The sequence below is a fragment of the Hemitrygon akajei genome, chromosome 1 (genome assembly GCF_048418815.1).
Source record: "Hemitrygon akajei chromosome 1, sHemAka1.3, whole genome shotgun sequence".
Lineage (NCBI taxonomy): Eukaryota > Metazoa > Chordata > Chondrichthyes > Myliobatiformes > Dasyatidae > Hemitrygon > Hemitrygon akajei.
Window position 1 is genome coordinate 154,530,505 of NC_133124.1, and position 20,054 is coordinate 154,550,558.

The 20,054-nt window shown below is 41.9% G+C and overlaps 1 protein-coding gene across 8 annotated transcripts in view; it reads right to left on the bottom strand.

The window, feature by feature from the left end:
* The window catches only part of LOC140731567 (uncharacterized), a 48,937-nt gene extending 35,497 nt beyond the window's left edge, over positions 1 to 13,440 (bottom strand). For 3 of the 8 annotated variants that reach the window (XM_073053116.1, XM_073053089.1, XM_073053107.1), the window contains exons 1-2: positions 13,289 to 13,414; positions 8,292 to 8,462 (exon numbers count right to left, since the gene is read on the bottom strand). The gene's annotated coding sequence lies outside the window, so the exon portion shown is untranslated. Of the gene's footprint in view, positions 1 to 8,291; positions 8,463 to 12,116; positions 12,248 to 13,288 lie in introns of those variants that run through there. The other 5 variants (XR_012099875.1, XR_012099873.1, XR_012099874.1 and 2 more) reach the window with 4 other exon arrangements.
* Positions 13,441 to 20,054: the final 6,614 nt, after the last annotated feature.

A 20,054-nucleotide genomic window follows, 5' to 3' on the forward strand; every position in this document is an offset into this window, starting at 1 on the left:
TAATGAGGTCTAATCGATCTGCACAGGACTTTCTATTAAGATTTGCTGTATAGGAGATTATTTGGCCCCTCAAATATGCTTTCATGGCATCCCAGACAATCTGGGATGACACTTCAGGTGATGTATTGGTGTTAAAATAAAAGGTTATCTGATCCTTAATAAATTTTAGAAAATCATCATCCGATAATAAAGTCGAATCAAACCACCAGTGTTTATTCCTCTGAGGGAGACCAGGAAAATTTAAAGACAGAGTAATTGGAGCATGGTCAGAAATCAGTATACTCTGATAATCAGAAGAATAGACAAATGGAATGAGTTGATTATTGAGTAAGAAGTAGGCAATTCTAGTAAAGGTATGGCGAATATGTGAAAAAAAAGAATAATCTCTCTCAGTAGGATGAAGGAAACGCCATATATCAGAGATACCATAATTAGAGAGAAATGATTGAATAGCTAAGGCAGATTTAGTAGGTGGTCTAGTAACAGAGGACGATCAATCCAAATTAGGATCTAACCAACAATTGAAATCACCACCCAGTATAAGAGAGTATAAGTTTAAGTCTGGTAGTGAGGAGAAAAAACGTTCACAAAAATTAACATAATCAAAATTGGGGGCATACAGGTTTGCTAGTACAACTTTAGCATTATATAATTTACCAGAAACAATAATAAAACGGCCATTTGTATCAGATATCTTATTATGGCGTTCAAAAGGAATATTTGAATTAATAAGGATGGAGAGCCCCCTAGCTTTAGCAGCAAAGGATGAATGAAAATGCTGACCCGCCCACTTTGACAAAAGCCGGGAGTTATCAAAACAACGAAGATGAGTTTCTTGAAGGAAAGCAATGTCAGCTTTGAGTTTTTTAATATGTGAGAAGACCTTCCTTCTTTTAACAGGGTGATTCAATCCCTTTACATTCCAGCTCACAAATTTAAGTGTATTAACCATTATCAATTGTTAGTGTGTAGAAGGCAGCAGGCATATAAAAAGTCAAGCAGTACAATAACAGTTTGGGAGCAAAAATGTAAACATAGATTCGTAGAATCAAAACAGAAACATGTCCTGAGTAACAAAGGAAAGCAAATGAAACAGTGAGTAGTGTTGGAACTGGAGAACCCGCCCTATCCTCGTAACCCAAAACTAGACGGCTACCAAAAAAAGCAGCTAGCTCTACCAAAAAAATTAACCCAAGTATGACTTCCAGTTCTGTGTCGTTAACAACAGTTCCGTATAAATACTATAGCAAATGGTAGCTAGTTTATGCACTAGAAAACATAATTACAAATAGGAACAACTTCAACAGAAGTATAAGACTTAATACAAAGAAAATCAAAAGAAAACCAAAACTAACCTACCCGCAAAAAATTATAGAAGATTAAAAGAAAAGGAAAAAAAAAGGGAGGGAGAAAAGGGGGAAATTGTAGATTGGAAGAGAGTACTTATCAACCATTTACAGGAAAAAAAAAGGGAGCAAAACTTAAACTATGAATCAACCAACAGGGAGGCCTTCAATAAAAACTCCAAACCTCCAAAACAAGTTAAAGTCGCTTGTAGATCTCTATAGATAAAGTTATACAAGAATAAAATGGATTACACAAGTACAATCTAAACGTCCGCAGGGAAACATTAAACTCGGATTATCTATTTAAAAAAAACGCACCAAGTCCAGGGAGAGATTGTCTACAGCCCTTAGAATTTCAATAAATAATGTCTGAATTATACAAGAAAAGTCTGAGTCCGGAAAAAATAGCTTTACTACGAGAAGTACTTATCCACCATTTTAGAAGGTCAGACCGGGTTCCTAAGGAGACGAGATGGCCAGAAGACTTCCAACAAATGCCTCAGCATCCTTCACTGATTTAAACCACTTATATTCTCCAGTAGTAAGCGTAATTCGGAGGTCAGCTGGATTCCGAAGGGAGGGTCTAAGACCGCGATCAAAAAGCACTTTCAGTACACCTTTAAATTCAGCACGCATCTTCAGAACCTGGGGGGCAAAATCCTCCACAAAACGAATGATTGTATTTTGAAAAGCAAAAGTACCTCTGCGGCGTGCCTCCATAATCAAACGGTTTTTCACCTCGTATTGATGAAAGCACAAAATTACCGGCAGTGGGCGGGAACCCAGAATTGCACGGGGAACGTAGATCCTGTGTGCCCTTTCAAGCTCAGGTGGAGTCGGAAGAAATTCTTTCCCAAAAATCTCACAGAGAAAATCAGAAAAAAATTCCACGGGAGAGCCCTGTTCGGTGGCCTCTGGCAAACCAAGAATTCGTAGATTGCAACGTCTGCTACGGTTTTCAAGATCCACCATTTTGGAAAAAAGTTTACAATTCTTCTCCTCTAGGCTGGAGCATAGAGTCTCAAGATAAAGAACACGGCGTTTTAAATCTTCAGAAGTTGAGTCGATGCGAGATAAATGTTCAGCATGTTCGTCCACTCTAGCGTTGATCCGATCCAATTTGGCATCCAGCTGGTTGAAATAAGTTCTAAATTCCTTTAAAATATCTTGTCGATGCTGTTCCAACGCAGCGAGAATATCAACCGCCAGTCTTTTTTTTATAATTTGTCAAGAGGAGTTGTGATTTCTTGTTTATATAGTATCTACAACAGATTAACTTTATATTCAATTGACCTTGACAATATATTTTTTTGTTGTTTCCACGTCTTTTGTATTATGTGTTTGCCAAAACTTCTCCTCTGATTTGTAATTTTTTCTCTGCTGAAAATTAATAAAAAAGATTGAAAATGAAAATGAGAGTAGCAATGGAATGAGTTGGAGGATAAATGCGTGGCTGAGGGATTGGAGCAGGGGGCAGGGATTCAAGTTTCTGGATCATTGGGACCTCTTTTGGGGCAGATGTGACCTGTACAAAAAGGACAGGTGAAACTTGAATCCTAGGGGGACCAATATCCTGGTGGGAAGGTTTAATGGAGCTGTTAGGGAGGGTTTAAACTAATTTGGCAGGGGGATGGGATCTGGAATGATGGAGCGGAGGAGAGGGAAAACAGAAATAGATCTAAGGTAGTAAGGTAGTAATGTCTGTAGTGAGATGCTGAAGATGTTCTATAGGTCAGTTGTGGAGAGCGCCCTCTTCTTTGTGGTGGCGTGTTGGGGAGGAAGCATTAAGAAGAGGGACGCCTCACGTCTTAATAAGCTGGTAAGGAAGGCGGGCTCTGTCGTGGGCAAAGTACTGGAGAGTTTAACATTGGTAGCTGAGCGAAGGGCGCTGAGTAGGCTACGGTCAATTATGGAAAACTCTGAACATCCTCTACATAGCACCATCCAGAGACAGAGAAGCAGTTTCAGCGACAGGTTACTATCGATGCAATGCTCCTCAGACAGGATGAAGAGGTCAATACTCCCCAATGCCATTAGGCTTTACAATTCTACCGCCAGGACTTAAGAACTTTTTAAAAGCTATTATTAATGCTTTTTGAGATAGTGATTTAGATGCATATCATATTTTTTACTGAGTTAAGTATTGTATGTAATTAGTTTTGCTACAACAAGTGTATGGGACATTGGAAAAAAGTTGAATTTCCCCATGGGGATGAATAAAGTATCTATCTATCTATCTATCTATCTAATCAGTAAGAATATCATGAAGGACAGGCAGGTGATGGAGCAAATTTGCAGCCATTGGGATGAGTTGCAGTGCAATCAATGCAAAAAGTACTAAATACTGGACTTAAGGTGTTATACTTAAATGCACGCAGCACAAGGAATAAGGTGGATGATCTTGTTGTACAGTTACAGAATGGCAGGTATGATATTGTGGCCATCACTGAGACGCGGCTAAAGGATGCATGTCTCTGGGAGCTGAATGTCCAAGGATACACGGTGTATCAGAAGGATAGGCAGGTAGACAGAGGAGGTGGTGTGGCTTTAATGGTAAGAAATGATATTAAATTATTAGAAAGAGTTGACATAGGATCAGAAGGTACAGAATCTGTATGGGTTGAGCTAAGAAATCACAGGGTTAAAGGACCCTGATGTCAGTTATCTACAGGCCTCCAAACAGCTGCAGTGATGTAGACTAGAAATTACAACAGGAAATATAAAAGCCTTGCCAGAAGGGCAGTGTTATGATAATTGTAGGGGATTTTAACATGCGAGTGGATTGGGAAAATCAGGTCGGCACTGGATCTCAAGAAAGAATTTGTAGAATGTCTATGTGATGGCTTTTTAGAACTGCTTGTTGTTGAGCCCACTAGGGGATCAGCTGTACTGGACTGGTATTGTGTAATGAATCAGAGGTGATTAGAGAGATGGAAGTGAAGGAGCCCCTAGGAGTTAGTGATCACAACATGATTGAGTTCACTGTGAAATTTGAGAAAGAGAAGCCAATATCCGATGTGTTGGTATTTCAGTGGAGTAAAGGAAATTACAGTGGCATGAGAGAGGAACTGGCCAAGGTTGACTGGAAAGGAACACTAGTGGGAAGGACAGCAGAGCAGCAGTGGCTGGAGTTTATGCGAGAAGTGAGGAAGGTGCAAGACGGACATATTCCAAAGAAGAAGAAATTTTCGAATGGAAAAAGGATGCAACCATGGCTGACAAGAGAAGTCAAAACCAAAGTAAAAGCAAAGCAGAGGGCATACAAGGAAGCAAAAATTAGTGGGAAGACAGAGGATTGGGAAGTTTTTAAAAGCTTACAAAAGGAAACTAAGAAGGTCATTAAGAGGGAACAGATGAACTATGAAAGGAAGCTAGCAAATAATATCAAAGAGGATACTAAAAGCTTCTTCAAGTATATAAAGAGTAAAAGACAGGTGAGAGTAGATATTGGACCGATAGAAAATGATGCTGGAGAAATTGTAATGGGAGATAAGGAGATGGCAGAGGAACTGAACGAGTATTTTGCATCAGTCTTCACCGAGGAAGACATCAGCAATCTACCGGACATTCAAGGGTGTCAGGGAAGAGAAATATGCGCAGTCACAATTACGACAGAGAAATTACTCAGGGAGCTGAATAGTCTAAGGGTAGATAAATCTCCTGGACCAGATGGAATGCATCCTCGTGTTCTGAAGGAAGTAGCAGTGGAGATTGCGGAGGCATTAGCAATGATCTTTCAAAAATCGATACCGATTCTGGCCTGGTTCTGGAGGACTGGAAGATTGAAAATGTCACTCCACTATTTAAGAAGGGGGCAAGGAAGCAAAAAGGAAATTATAGACCTGTTAGCTTGACATCAGTGGTTGGAAAGTTGTTGCAGTCGATTGTCAAGGATGAGGTTATGGAGTACCTGGAGACATACGACAAGATAGGCAGAACTCAGCATGGTTTCCTTAAAGGAAAATCCTGCCTGACAAACCTAGTGCAATTTTTTGAGGAAATTACAAGTAGGCTAGACAAGGGAGATGCAGTGGATGTTGTGTATTTGGATTTTCAGAAGGCCTTTGACAAGGTGCCGCACATGAGGCTGCTAAACAAGAGCCCATGGAATTACGGGAAAATTACATACGTGGATAGAGCGTTGGCTGATTGGCAGAAAACAGAGAGCGGGAATAAAGGGATCCCATTCTGGTTGGCTGCCAGTTACCAGTGGTGTTCCACAGGGATCCGTGTTGGGGCCACTTCTTTTTATGTTGTATATCAACGATTTGGATTATGGAATCGATAGCTTTGTGGCCAAGTTTGCTGATGATACAAAAATAGGTGGAGGGGCCGGTAGTGCTGAGGAAACAGAGAGTCTGCAGAGAGACTTGGATAGATTGGGGGAATGGGCAAAGAAGTGGCAAATTAATTACAATGTTGGAAAGCGTACGGTCATGCACTTTAGTAGAAGAAATAAACGGGAAGACTATTATTTAAATAGGGAGAAAATTCAAAGTTCTGAGATGCAACGGGACTTGGGAGTCCTCGTGCAGGAGACCCTTAAGGTTAAATTCCGGCTGAGTCGGTGAAGAAGGCGAATGCAATGTTGGCATTCATTTCTAGAGGAATAGAGTATAGGGGCAATGATGTAATGTTGAGGCTCTATAAGGCACTGGTAAGACCTCATTTGGAATACTGTATGCAGTTTTGGGCTCTTTATTTAAGAAAGGATGTGCTGACATTGGAGAGGGTTCAGAGAAGATTCACTAGAATAATTCCAGGAATGAGAGGGTTAACATATGAGGAACATTTGACCGCTCTTGGACTGTACTCCTTGGAGTTTAGAAGAATGAGGGGGACCTCACAGAAACATTTCGAATGTTGAAAGGCATGGACAGAGAGGATGTGGCAAAGTTGTTTCCCATGGTGTGGGGGAGTATGGTACTAGAGGACATGACTTGAGTATTGCAGGGCGCCCATTCAGAACAGAAATGCGAAAAAAATACTTTAGCCAGAGTGTGGTTGTTGCCACAAATTATGGAATTTGTTGCCGCGGGCAGCAGTGGAGACCAAGACATTGGGTGCATTTAAGGCAGAGACTGATAGGTATCTGAGTAGTCAGGGCATCAAAGGTTATGGTGAGAAGGTGGGGGGAATGGGACTAAAGCGGAGATGGATCAGCTCATGATGAAATGGCAGAGCAGACTCGATGGGCTGAATGGCCAACTTTTGCTCCTTTGTCTTATGGTCTTATGAAGTGACATATAGGTGACAATGAGGGGGCGAATTTCCAAACACAGTTTGAACACCAAACTCACAGGTCGATTTCTACTGTTGTAAACACGGAACAGCCCATTTACTCATAGCCTCTCCCTGTGAGGATGGAATGGGAACTCATCCTCTCCTCAGATTAGCAGTCATTGCTTCCAAAGGAACTGCAGAAACAAACATCTGATCCCAGACCAGAAATACTTGCACAACACCTCATGAACCTGGGCAGCTCAATCCCCAGATCCATTTTACCTGGATCAAAAAGTGTGATATCCCAGGACCCACCCTCACAGAGTCACACAGGTGAATCTGCCACTCACCAATCCTGACAGTCTCACACATCGTCCCTGCATCTCACACTGGGTAGTGCAATCCGGGATTTCCCCACAACCAATGTCCAGCTGCCCAAAATTTCTGCTTCATTGCAGGACGACCATCCAGCCCCATCTGTAGAAACACTATCTAAAGTCAAAGCCAAAACACCAACAGTTCCATATGCCTGGAATGTAGATCACAGGATTATAGCCCAAGCACCAATTCTCCCAGTACTCTTTGCTGACAATGATATGCTGCAGTGTGTCAGCCAGTCACTGTTCAAAAACTAGCACCTCCAAACCAATGCACAACAGAACTGGTACCTGATGATCCTCCAGCATTCCAGCTAACAAAAACCGATTCTGGAAATAACTCAGCAAGGCCACAGGTGCAAAAGAACACTACACAATGAAGACAAAGGTTAGAAGAAAGATTGCTGATAGATAACACTGAGGTGGTGGGATGCAGAGTGGACTGAGGTTGACACAGATGGCTGATGTATATTACTGAAGGTGGGGGGGGGGGGGGGTTAGGAGACTGGACAGAGGTTGAACAAGATGGGCAGGGATGAGCAGATGGATCCAGGTGGGAGAAAATCATCACTGATGGCCCTTCAGCAATACACAGATACTGAATTAATAGTACACGCTACTGTATAAAAGATTCTAAAATAACAGAGTTAGAACAAACAATAATAACTTTGGCATTTACACTTTGACCCTCCCCAAATTTTTATCAGCACACCATATAAAGTTTCCCATCCGGACACCTCACGCTTTGAATGGTAACTACTCTGCCCGTGACTGTGAGGAACTGCAGAGACCTTTGGATACCGATCAGCACATCACAGAAACCATTCTCCCCCCTCTAGACTTCCCAGTCCCTCAGTAAAGCAGGCAGTGAAATCAAAGATCCCCACAACCTGGGACATTCTCCTTTCTCACCCACCCCCGCTGGGAGAAGACACAACAGCCATAAAGCTCAAGGTCAAAGGTGAGGAGCCTCAGGAAGCGAGGCGAGTTGGGGAAGTTAACGGGACTCAGTGGCCAACATCAGATTTCCCAACACAACATGGAGGAAGCATCACCACCCATCCGGGGACTGTCCACACACACCACATGATCTTGCATCACAAAGCGGAGGGCGGGCAGATCTGTGGTAAACAGTCTCACGTGACCTGTCAGGAGGACTCCCATTTCATTTCTGTGGAAATAGACAGCATGGGCTCCTGGTTTGCATTGCTCAATGCAGATTCAGTGGAGTTGACACATTTTTGACGAGTCCAGATAACTGAGTACTAAATGAGTAACAGGCCCTCAGTTCGCGGCTCACGGCCAACATCAAATCACCCTGCTCGGGATCGTTCTCAATACTCACCGATGGGAAAGTGATATTTTCGGCCCGCAGATAGTGTCCCGACCCCCAGCTCCCCGATCCAGGAGGCGAAGACACTTTCCCGATCCCGCAGACGATCCACTTCAGCACTGAGCGGACAGGAAAGCACTGTCCATCCGCAGACTGTGAGCATGCGCGAAGTGATTGTTACACCTGCAGATAAATGGGAGGGGCAAATGGGATCACGTGACTGGTAGGGTCTACCATCACCCCAAACAGAGCACTCCAGCTTCCTACCACTCTGTGGAAAGAAACGAACTTGCCCCTCACATCTCCTCTCACCTTAAATATATTAGACATTTCAACCCCCAAGAAAAACATATCGTCTGTCCACTCTATCTATTCCTCTCGTAATCTTATAAACATCTATCCAGTCTCATCCCAGCCCGCTCTGGAGAAAACAGTACAAATTTGTCCAACCTCTCGTTATACCTCATGCCCTCTAATCTAGACAATATCCTGGTAAACCTCTTTTACACTCTCTACTATTATTCTGACATTTCGCATTCTTAAAATAAAGTAGTGATCCTAACTGACCTAAGACAGGGAATGTTTTCTATGATTAAATGTCAGGAATTGTGAAAAACTGAGTTTAAATGTATTTGGCTAAGGTGTATGTAAACTTCTGACTTCAACTGTAGCCATTAATATGAAAAAGAAAATTTGCCCGCATATCAAGCAGATGAATGGCAAATTTCCTGTTCTCATTGATGAATCAACAAGCCTGAGCATTAAGACCGCCCGAATGGTTTATTTGAAATGAGGAAGTGATAAGGAAGGTGGTCCCCATTTTATGTGTCCAGATCTAATGGAACTGCCTGATCTGAAAACTGCAACTATTGCTGAGCATCTATTGAACTGTCTCAATAACCATGTGTTTGATGACTCTTACTTGAAACAGAACCTTGTAGCATTTGCAAGCAATGGGTAAGCGTAATGCATGGTGTCAAATCCAATGTTGCTACAATTCTCAATGAACATTACCCTGATGTGACAATTTGGCACTGTCTTGATGACAGATTAGAACTTGCAGTAGGTGATTCGGTGAGAGAAGTTCATGGAATAAATTATTTTCAACCCTTTATGGACAAATTGTCCTCTGTTTACAGTAGATCACCTCTAAATCAAAAGGAATTGTCTGAATGTGCCTCTCAACTAGAACAAAAAATTTGCAAAATAGGCCGTGTTCTGGGCCTAGCTAGCTCGTTTCAGTTTCAACAGTGTGGCAAAATTATGAAGCACTGCGTTTTCATTTTGAAAAAGTAATGAAGGATGAAACAAGATCTGGGAGTGACAGAACAACCTATGAAGGTCTGTTGAAAAGACTCTTCAGAATACTTTCTATTGGGCTTAGCTCTAACGTATGACACGTTGCATGAATGTGGTTTACTGTTAGTGTTTACAGAAACGCACTACTACGATTGTTTATGCAGACAAACTGATCCAATGGAGCATAAGATCACTGCATGGACTGAAAGCAACCTGGTACAAAAACTCTAGAAGCTCAAGAGGCAGCTGAAAAGGGGAAGTTTGGAGAAATTACCTGAACAAGCACCAACAAAATTGTCTCTATTAATTATCTACAGTTTCTTACTAGTCTTATAAACAATTTGCAGCACTGTATGTTCACTGCAACATCCTTGAAAGGTTCTCAAACTTCTAAACCTCTAAGTATGTATTTGTGTTGCCTTTAAGGCATTTGTTTAGTTTATTATATTTTCGCTTTAGTAATTCGTTTGTTATCATTTTCTAGTTTAAAGTTGTTTAAAGTAAATTCGTTGTCTGTGATATATCGCAGCATGCGATGATGTCACACCCGGTTACGCTGCGTCTTGTGGGAAAATACCAGTTTGGTGAAATGGGAAGGAGGGGGCTTATGTGTGCAGGATCAGCGCGAGAAGAGTTTTCTTTCTACGCACTAGAAACATTAGTGAAGCAACGCCGTAAGTTCATGAGATAATCGATACGTTGAATTAAAAATGTTAACGCTGATTCTGTTAAAAGTAATGACGGTTGATAAAGTTTATGTTTTTTGTTATTTAAAGAGTTGCGGATAGTTTGTGTTGAAGTGTATTTAAAGCCAGTCGATGGCGTAGGTAGATTCTGACTGTATGTTGCACTTTAATGTAATATAGTTGTTGTGGTTTTACTTTTGCAAGTATTTATGATGTAAATGTGATGTCAAGAAGGAAACAAATACTGTATATATTTTGTATTGTTTTATCAACAGTTTTCACCATACGTTAATGTGGAAGAGTGAACAGTAAACGGTTAATCTTACTGGGACTGCCTCATTAACTGGTTTATGCTTGGTGTTTAGTTCAGAGTTCTTTTACACCTGTGCGAGAACACTACAGTATTAATTCCCTGCTAAATGATATGTGTGTCCTTGATAAAGAAAACTGGCCTGCTGAAATGCGGCCTAATTGTAGAGAAGCTACAATATCGTCTCTCTGTAAGAGGGATAAGCTTTCTTCTTCCTCTGTAATAAATACCTTCAGAGATTATGTGGAGGACTGTAAAATGCTGCATCCCCCAAGACTTATGCCCAATACTGAGCTGTTCACAAGTTATTCCTATTAGTACTGCTGAGTGTGAGAAAGGATTCTGTCACATGAACTTGACAATAACACACTCAAGAATTCTCATAGATCAAAGAGATACATTTGTTAAACCACACAGACCTCCTCTAGTTCCGTGGAATCCTGAGCCGTATGTCATATCATGGCTGCGAAACAACAGATCAGCAGATGACACCAGGACAAGAGTTGCTTCAGACCCCCAAACACACATTACGCCCGACCCTTTGTGGAAGTTATTGTGAAGTGTCTCATTGGTGGCATTTGGTAAGTAGGTAATTACTTTTAAATTAGTAAACTACATGATTACCGTTTCCTCTTTAGTTGCTTGATAATTATATTTTACAGTATTTAGTGAGTGCAATCATGCAATACTTATATTATTAAATTAAGTACTGTATGTTTTATTGTACCAGTTAAACACTGAAATGTACTGATAGGCTATACTCTTGTTAATATCTTTACTATACTCCTTTGGAGTTCTGGAATTCATATATTTCTTTCACCTTGGTTTAATGCTTGACATTATAAGAAGCCCTATTCATTCATTCATTCATTCATATGAACGACGTTGCCCAGTACAGATAGATAGATAGATAGATAGATAGATACTTTATTCATCCCCATGGGGAAATTCAACATTTTTTCCAATGTCCCATACACTTGTTGTAGCAAAACTAATTACATACAATACTTAACTCAGTAAAAATATGATATGCATCTAAATCACTCTCTCAAAAAGCATTAATAATAGCTTTTAAAAAGTTCTTAAGTAGTTTACTTAAATACATTAAATACAATCAACCCTGTCACTTTAACATATCTTACTCCTGGCGGTTGAATTGTAAAGCCTAATGGCATTGGGGAGTATTGACCTCTTCATCCTGTCTGAGGAGCATTGCATTGATAGCAACCTGTCGCTGAAACTGTTTCTCTGTCTCTACATGAAATGAGCAGGTACACAAATTGGGTGTGACAAACGAGGGGTGATTGATAAGTTTGTGGCCTAAGGTGGAAGGAGTCAATTTTACAAAACCTAGAAATTTTTGTATCAGAAACAGAAATATCACAAAAGTTATTAACTACAAACTTTCTGCATAACCACTCAAAGAGTTGTACTGCATGTGAATGTACTGAGAGCTGTATAACTTTAGGCCTTCTAACTTTGGCCACAAACTTAACAATCACCCCTCATACAGCTCCAGCAGCTAAAAGATTGGCACTGTACCCCTGCTCCAGCCGTCCGGCAGAGCTCAGTCCCGGCCTTTTTCCAATGCAACCGGCCCAGATTTACACAACACAAGGAAATCTGCAGATGCTGGAAATTCAAGAAACACACACAAAATGCCGGTGGAACGCAGCAGGCCAGGCAGCATCCACAGGAAGAAGTACTGTCGACGTTTCAGGCCGAGACCCTTCATCAGGACTAACTGAAAAGAAAGATAGTAAGGGATTTGAAAGTAGGAGGGGGAGGGGGAAATGCAAAATGATAGAAGACTGGAGGGAGTGGGGTGAAGCTGAGAGCTGGAAAGGTGATTGGCAAAAGGGATATAGAGCTGGAGAAGGGAAACGATCATGGGACGGGAGGCCTAGGGAGAAAGAAAGGGAGAGGGGAGCATCAAGAGAGAGATGGAGAACGGGCAGAGTGATGGGCAGAGAGAAAAAAAGAGGGGGGGGAACTATATCAGGAATGGGGTAAGAAGAGGAGGAGGGGCATTAACAGAAGTTAGAGAAGTCAATGTTCATGCCATCAGGTTGGAGGCTACCCAGCCGGTAAATAAGGTGTTGAAAGCAGGATCTCCCAGTGGCCACACATTTTAACTTCACATCCCATTCCCATTCTGATATGTCTATCCATGGCCTCCTCTACTGTCAAGATGAAGCCACACTCAGGTTGGAGGAACAACACCTTATATACCAGCTGGGTAACCTCCAACTTGATGGCATGATCATTGACTTCTCTAACTTCCGTCAATGCCCCTCCTCCCCTTCTTACCCCATCCCTGATATATTTAGTTTTAAGCCCCCTCCTCTTTTTTATCTCTCTCTCTCTCTGCCCATCACTCTGCCCGTTCTCCATCTCCCTCTGGTGCTCCCCTCCCCCTTTCTTTCTCCCGAGGCCTCCCGTCTCATGATCCTTTCCCTTCTCCAGCTCTGTATCCCTTTTACCAATCACCTTTCTGGCTCTCAGCTTCACCCCACCCCATCCGGTCTTCTCCTATCATTTCACATTTCCCCCTCCCCCTCCTACTTTCAAATCTCTTACTGTCTTTTCTTTCAAATTAGTCCTGACGAAGGGTCTCGGCCCGAAACGTCGACACCGCTTCTTTCTATAGACGCTACCTGGCCGCTGCGTTCCACCAGCAGATTTACTCAACCTCGGGATCAGCCTCTACTCACCGCCACCCGAATCGGACAAACACCGCCAACAGCTGCCGCCGCTTCTTCTTCTTCAGCGAGCAGGAGGTTCGCCGCAGCGCCACCCGTGGCTGGAGGTCCATACAGCGCCACCCGCGACTGGAGGTCCATGCAGCGCCAACTGTGGCCGGAGGCGGGAGGGGCAACGGAGAGGTAATTCACAAACGCGACAAAGTCTGCAGATGCTGGAGATCCAGAGCAACTCAAACAAAATACTGGCGGAACTGCCAGGCAGCATCTATCGAAAAGTGAACCCTTCTTCAGGACTGAAAGGAATGGGGGAAATATCTGAATAAAATCGGGGCGGGCGAGGAAATATCTAGCTGGAAGGTGATAAGTGAAACCAGGTAGATGGGAAAGCTCAAGAGCAAAAGAAAATAGAATCTAATAGGAGAGGAGAGTGGAGAATAGGAGAAAGGGATGGAGCAGTGGACCCAGAGAGAAGTGATAAGCAGGTGAGAGCACGTGAAAAGTCAGAGAAGGAGTGGGAGAAGGGGGGGGGGGCGAGGGGGAAATTTGTTCACCGGAAGGAGAAATCGATTCGTGCCATCAGGTTGTGGGGGGTATCTAGGCGGAATGTAAGGCGCTGATCCTGGACCCTGAGGGTGGCCTCATCTTGGCACAATGAGGAGGCGATGGGTTGACACGTCGGAAGGGGAATGGGAATGTTTGGACACCAGGAAGAATAGTTCAAAGGTTGACTTATTATCAAAGCAGGTATTTATAAACAACTCTGTGGTTTTATTTTTCTCCAGAGAGCCACGAAACAAAGAAAGAGCATGAAAGTTGTTCAGAGAGAAAAATCAAATTCTCACCCCCCCCCCCCCGCATAATAAAGAACGGCATCCCGATCATCAACCCCTAAAACACACCCCTCCCGCACAAAAGGGAACAATAACATCGACCCCCAAAAAAACAACCCTCCTCCGCAAAAAAGGGAGCAATAATATCGACCCCCGATAACAAAAATCAACCCTACCCCGCACAACTGCGGAGGAGCTGGTGTCACCAGTGTCGAGGCGGCCGCATCGGGAGCAGCGGACACAACGGGCGACCCCGGAAGATTCACAGATGAAGTGACGCCTCACCTGGAAGGATGGTTGGACAACGGAGAGAGTTCGGCCATCCAGCCCTTTCACTGTGACACCCCGAACTCATCATCAAATCCGTCTAAACGAATCTGGGCGAAATTTAATGACCAACAAATATAATTCGTCTCAGCGATCAGCTGTCTGAATGAATAACTGACTTTAAAGAGTAAGGGGTATCTGTGGTCCCATTGTCAGGGTGTTGAGTTTACCAGGAGACAAAGACTGCAGGGTCGAGGGGTTTTCTGTTGACTGTGTGTGGACCCCGCTGACAATTCTGGTGTTGTGACCCAAGTCGAGACAAACCACACTGCCACTCCACCAACAATACGGCACAGCCGGACACATAACAGGGGACGTTACATCTCACAACACAACAGTGATGAAACCCGTGATTAATGTTGTTGTCCCACTGAAATCATAGGAAACGTCTATTTAGGAGCTTTTAATTACAAGCACTCCCCCTAAGTGACGTCACACAGGCACACCCACTCGCCAGACGTCACACATGGGCTCCCCACACCGGGATCTGTCCTCACGTGCACGGTATCTTACGTCACCATGCTTGGTCGGTTTAACGGCTAGGTTAATAATCACGTGACGAGCCCCTCCCCCACCGCTGTCAACCAAGGATTCAGGAGCTGCGCTATTCCCATTGGTGCGAAGTGATGTCAATCACTGGTTACAACCAGTAGCGGACCAGCCGAGAGGGCGGTATCCCTGCTAACTCATCTCCCGCTCAAGCTTCGACCTCACCGTACAGCGGAGAAAACCTCAAGGTAAATGTCCCGTTTTTGATTTATTTCCATTTCCCTCTGAGGGAAGTTGGCGCATTTGTGAAGCGCCTCTGGAGTCTGATATTTCGCTGAGAGGTAGGAGGAGACCACTCACCCCATCGGCGATTCTTGGAGAGAGGGACAGGGAATTTTATTGAGAGGATAAAGATGGTGTGAAAAGGGGCGGACAGAATATTTGTCCCGGTGGGAACAGGAGGGGCTCAACTGTGAAAATGTCTGAGCCCACGGTGGTGGCGAGCAGAGGGATTCACCACATTGGGGGCAAACGCCGGCAGACTGTTGGCCTGCAAGCGGGGCTAATGATCCGGGCAATGTGACAATTATTTGGGATTTATTGAGATTATACCTGGAACATGGTGTAAAATCCTCCTTCCCATACTAACACGAGTTATATATGTTGTGTTCTTTATATTAATATTTTGCCTCCTTACTCTCAACTCATGTCTTCTTGTTTGAATTTCCCCTACTCTCATTGGAAAAAGCCTATTCATGTCAACTGTATCGATCCCCCTCATTATTTTAAACACCTCTTTCAAGTACCCCCCTCAACCTTCTATGCTCCAAAGAATAAAGACCTAACTTGTTCAACCTTTCCCTGTAACTTAGGTGCTGAAACCCAGGTAACATGTTAGTAAATCTTCTCTGTACTCTCTCTATTTTATTGACATCTTTCCTATACTTTGGTGACCAGAACTGTACACAATACTCCAAATTTGGCCTCACCAATGCCTTGTACAATTTTAACATTACATCCCAACTCCTATACTCAATGCTCTGATTTATAAAGGCCAGCATAACAAAAGCTTTCTTCACCACCCTATCCACATGAGATTTCACCTTCAGGGAACAATGCACCATTATTCCTAGATCACTCTGTTCTACTGCATTCTTCAATGCCCTACCATTTACCATGTATGTCCTATTTGGATTATTCCTACCAAAATGTAGCACCTCACACTTATCAGCATTAAACTCCATCTGTCATCGTTCAGCCCACTCTTCTAACTGGCCTAAATCTCTCTGCAAGCTTTGAAAACCTACGTCATTATCTACAATGCCACCTACCTTAGAATCATCTGTATCATATCTTAGTATCATATGCCACAATTCTAAGGGAGAGGATCAACCAACATATGGAGGGACATGGCCTGATTTGGAACAATCAGTTTGGCTGTTTGTAGGGTCCTGTCTGATAAATGCCTTGAGTAATTACAAGAAAGTAACTGGGATTTTAAAAGAAGATAGCATGGTGGATGTTCTCTGTGTAGATTTTAGCAATGCCTTTGACAATGTCCCTCATGGCAGATTAGTCTTACAGGTTATATTGCAAAGAGTTTAGAGCAGAGGACTGACTGGATTCACAATTACCTCAGCCGAAGGAAGCAGAGGATGATACTTGAAAGTTATTTCTCAGATTGGAGACTTGCATTTATCCGTGAGCCGGAACCCCACATTTGGGCCACCAGTACCATCCGGGGTGAATAATTCTTATAGTGATTTTTGGTGAGGTATACACCCCTAGTGCTAGAAAATATGTGATAGCATTGGAGCGGTGGTAGCGTTCTGTGTGTATAAGAACTGCTATCATACCCAGCAAGATGATTGTACAAGTTAGTTCATTGTTCACCAAACTTGAATCTTTCATGTTATCTGGTGGAGTTACACTCCTGCAAGATTCTACAAGGAACCACATTCGTAGGAAACTGGAATCTGATCTGAGCAATTCATTAGATATATTTCCAGATGACAAAGAAAAAATGTTAATTGTTCCTGAAAATGCATCATTAAGAGACGTTGCTTGGAAAATCAAACTCTACAGAAAGAACTCAAAGTTTGGAGGGCCAAAGCAACCAATTTCAACAAGATCATAGATCAGACTTCATCACATATCAGATCAATCATTAGACAGGAGTTGACTTTGACTCCCTGGCCATTCCATCCATCTGATGTGAAAGATACTGCTCATACCTCCATACCAGATCAACGAGAGCGGCTTCTTGTTGGACTGCTCACTGGAAATCCTGACACAAAACTCAAACACAGAGGGTCATTTCTTCTGTGACAGTCTAACAGTCAGTTAGTCAGGACATGATATATGCTGTGATATGTGGTCAACATAAACCACCAAAGCACTTTCTACTTCTTTATGCAGTAAAAACACTCGTGAGTAGCACTGAGCTCATCCAAACACTGAACAGGCTTGGGAATGGGGTGTCTTACAACTTGAAGTGCCTGACACTGCTCTGTGTCTCTAAAAGCTAGCAACAGCCTCCAACCAGAGAGTTATATTTCCAGCCTCCATCAAGCCTCATGTCTTCACCAATCTTGCATGGGGCAATATCAATATTCTTGAGGAAACTCTCACTGGAAAGGGTACATCACATAGAGTCAATGGCAGTGTGGTACAGGCCAATGTCTATGGACCACATCTGCCAAGAGCTGAGCTTCCACACAATGAGAAACTGAAGCAGAGATCAGTCACCATTGAGGACCAAGAACTGAATGTATATGTAACAGGTGCACGTGTGGGACCACAGTCTCTCCCAACCATGGAACACTGTGTCCAGGAAACCAATAAAACTGCTACACTTGCCTGCAAGTGGAACCTGGTGTGGACACTTGCAAGTAGGAGGGGTTATCCCCCACAGCTAGACATTTCCTCTAGCTTAACGCAGGGTCATGTGCTGGAGACCTCAGCCTTGGAATCACACGTTTGTTGCCATTTTTGTTATTATTTGCGTTTCTTGGTTCTTATTTGTTCAGGGAGTAGATCGATTAAGTGTTATCCTGCTAATTTCAATGATACATTGAGAGATAAATACAGATGGCTAAGGACAAGGTAAAATTCATTTCTTTTAATGTCAATGGGCTATTAAATCTAATCAAACATAATAGAATTTTATCCAAAATGAAAAAAGAGCAAGCCCATGTAGTATATTTACAGGAAACTCACTTAAGTGATAATGAACATAGAAAATGAAAGAGAATGGTCTTCACTAATTTGTTTTTCTCCTCATATAAATCAGGACATAGGACAGGAGTTGCTATTCTTATCTCAAGTAAGCTAAATTTTGAATAAGTATTCGAAATGGGAGATAAACAGGGCAGATATATTCTGATAAGGGGGAATATAGATGGAAATTCAATTACTCTATTGAATATATATGCACCCCCGGGAAGTGATATTGGTTGCTTTCAGAAAATTACTGATATAATTGTAGCAGAAACAGAAGGTCTCCTGATATGTGGGGAAGACTTAAATTTACAATTACAACCAAACTTAGACTCTTCCAATAGAAAAACCTATGAAACAAAATCTTTACAAAAGAAAGTTAATACACTTTTTGAGGATGTTGGTTTAATTGATATTTGGAGGGGCCTTTTCCCCGTCAGAAGGGAATACACTCATTATTCTGCTCCCCATTCTGTATATACAAGAATAGACTATTTCATAACACTTGGAAAAGACAAAGACAAAATAAACACCTGTGTAATTGGGACAATAGATGTAAGTGACCATGCACCTATATATGTATCAGTTGATTTTGACCTACAACCAAAGAATACTATTTGGAAACTAACTTCAAGTCTACTCAATGATTCATACTTTAAGGAACAAATTAAAAAAGAAATTGGTCTCCACTTAGAATTTAATGATAATGGAGAGGTTTCATTTCCCATTTTATGAGATACACTGAAGGCTGTCTTAAAAGGGAAAATTACAGTGATATCTTCATATAAGAAAAAAAATACGGAATAAAACATTAGAGGAATTACAAAATAGGCTGAATGAACTAGAGAAAAAACACAAATTGAATTTGGCACAAGATACATTAGGGGAAATTAAAAGTATTAGGAATGAAACTTATAGTTCAGCTACGCAAGAAATCAGGAAAAATTTAATGTTTCTGAAACAGAGACATTATGAAAGTGGATCAAAATCTATGAAAATACCGGCGTGGAAATTGAAAAAAAAGATAGTAGAAACTACAATTCATAGAATTAGGGACCCAAGAACGAAAATGATAAAAAATAAGCTAAGTGAAATTCAAGAAGCTTTTGAAGTGTTTTGCAGAACTCTATATTCCAAAGTTCCAGGGGGAAGCATAACCCAAATTGACACATTCTTGAATTCTCTAGAATTACCTACTTTAAGCGAAGAACAAAATAGAACGATGACTGCTGACATAACTGAAGTTGAATTAAAAGTTGCAATTAGTAGGCTTAAATTAAGCAAGTCACCAGGATCAGATGGGTATACGGCAGAGTGGTACAAAGAATTTAAAATGAGTTAATTCCTGTTTTACTCCCCACACTGAACTGGGCTTTAAAAAAGGCACTAATGCCACCTAGTTGGAAGGAGGCAATAATCTCAGCTATACCAAAAGAAGGCAAGGATAAAATGGAATGTAGGTCATTTAGACCAATATCTGTTCTTAATGTAGATTATAGAATACTTACCTCCATCATGGCCAAACGATTAGAGGAGTTTGTACCCATACTGATATGTAACGATCAGATAGGTTTTATACGACAACACCAAACACAAGACAATATACGAAGTACACTTCACATTATGGATCATATACAAAAAAATAAAATCGAAGCAATAGTGATAAGTGTGGATGCTATAAAGGCATTTGATTTGGTTAATTGGAATTTTCTTTACAGAGTTTTACATAGATTTGGTTTCCAAGACACAGTTATTAAAACTATATGGACACTATATGACAACCCTACTGCTAGGATTAAAATCAATGGATATTTATCAAATAGTCTTACCCTAGAAAGGGGCACGAGACAGGGTTGTGCATGGTCACCGCTACTTTTAGCATTATATCTGGAACCATTAGCTCAATACAT